The following is an 814-nucleotide window of genomic DNA, read 5'->3' on the forward strand; positions in this document are numbered from 1 at the left end:
GCCACAGGACTGGAAAACATCAGTTTTCATTCCAATCCCAAAGAAAGGCAATGCCAAAGAATGATCAAAGTACCCCACAATTGCACTCATCGAACACTCTAGTAAAGTAATGCTCAAAATTCTCCAAGCCAGGCTTCAGCAATATGTGAACCGTGAACTTCCTGATGTTCAAGCTGGTTTTAGAAAAGGCAGAGGAACTAGAGATCAAATTGCCAACATCCGCTGGATGATGGAAAAAGCAAGAGAGTTCCAGAAAAACATCTATTTCTGCTTTATTGACTCTGCCAAAGCCTTTGACTGTGTGGATCACAATAAACTGTGGAAAACTCTGAAAGAGATGGGAATACCAGACCACCTGATCTGCCTCTTGAGAAACCTATATGCAGGTCAAGAAGTTAGAACAGTTAGAACTGGACATGGAACAACAGACTGGTTCCAAATAGGGAAAGGAGTACATCAAGGCTGTATATTGTCACCCTGCTTATTTAACTTATATGCAGAGTACATCATGAGAAATGCTAGGCTGGAAGAAGCACAAGCTGGAATCAAGATTGCTGGGAGAAATATCAATAACCTCAGATATGCAGATGACACCACTCATATGGCCGAAAGTGAAGAGGAACTAAAAAGCCTCTTGATTAAAGTGAAAGAGGAGAGTGAAAAAATTGGCTTAAAGCTCAACATTCAGAAAACTAAGATCATGGCATCTGGTCCCATCACTTCATGGGAAATAGATGGGGAAACAGTGGAAACAGTGTCAGACTTTTAATTTTTTGGGCTCCAAAATCACTGCAGATGGTGACTGCAGCCATGA

Source organism: Bison bison, unplaced genomic scaffold, assembly GCF_000754665.1.
Source record: "Bison bison bison isolate TAMUID 2011002044 unplaced genomic scaffold, Bison_UMD1.0 scf7180017853470, whole genome shotgun sequence".
NCBI classification, from domain to species: domain Eukaryota; kingdom Metazoa; phylum Chordata; class Mammalia; order Artiodactyla; family Bovidae; genus Bison; species Bison bison.